Source organism: Colobus angolensis, unplaced genomic scaffold (assembly GCF_000951035.1).
Source record: "Colobus angolensis palliatus isolate OR3802 unplaced genomic scaffold, Cang.pa_1.0 Scaffold44, whole genome shotgun sequence".
Lineage (NCBI taxonomy): Eukaryota > Metazoa > Chordata > Mammalia > Primates > Cercopithecidae > Colobus > Colobus angolensis.
The window spans coordinates 2,870,550-2,871,061 of record NW_012117821.1 but is presented as its reverse complement, the minus strand read 5'-3'; positions in this window follow the sequence as shown (position 1 = coordinate 2,871,061).

The window sequence follows — 512 nt, the reverse complement described above, 5'->3', positions numbered from 1 at the left end:
GGGGATGGAGGGACGCCCAGCACAGAGCCAGACCCTCCCCTCTACCCTCCCTGGCCAGGGGAACAGAGCTTGGATCAGGCAGGGGCAGGAGTGCAGGGCTTTGGGAAGTGAGGGTAGCAAGTGTGGAAGTGAGGGATTGGACAGAGATCTGAGAGAAGGGGACAGGAGGCGGTGACTCTTCCCAAAAAGGAAGCACGGCTTATCCTCCACCTGGACCCACAGATGGGCATTTGCCAATATAAACCAGGAAGAGGGAACGTTTGCCAACGCAGCCCCCTGGGAGGGGCACGACCACCTGGTAACCATGCTCAGTGCCAAAGCTGGGGCCTGAGAGCTCAGAGGGTGGCCTACTGGTGCCCACAGCCGGACACTAGCCAGCCTCTCCCGCCCCAGCCCGCAGCCCTGCAGGTGGAGGGGGTGTCACACGGCTGGGCACTAGCCCTCTCCTGCCCCGGCCCGTACCCCTGCAGGTGGAGGGGGTGTCACACGGCCGGGCACTAGCCAGCCTCTCC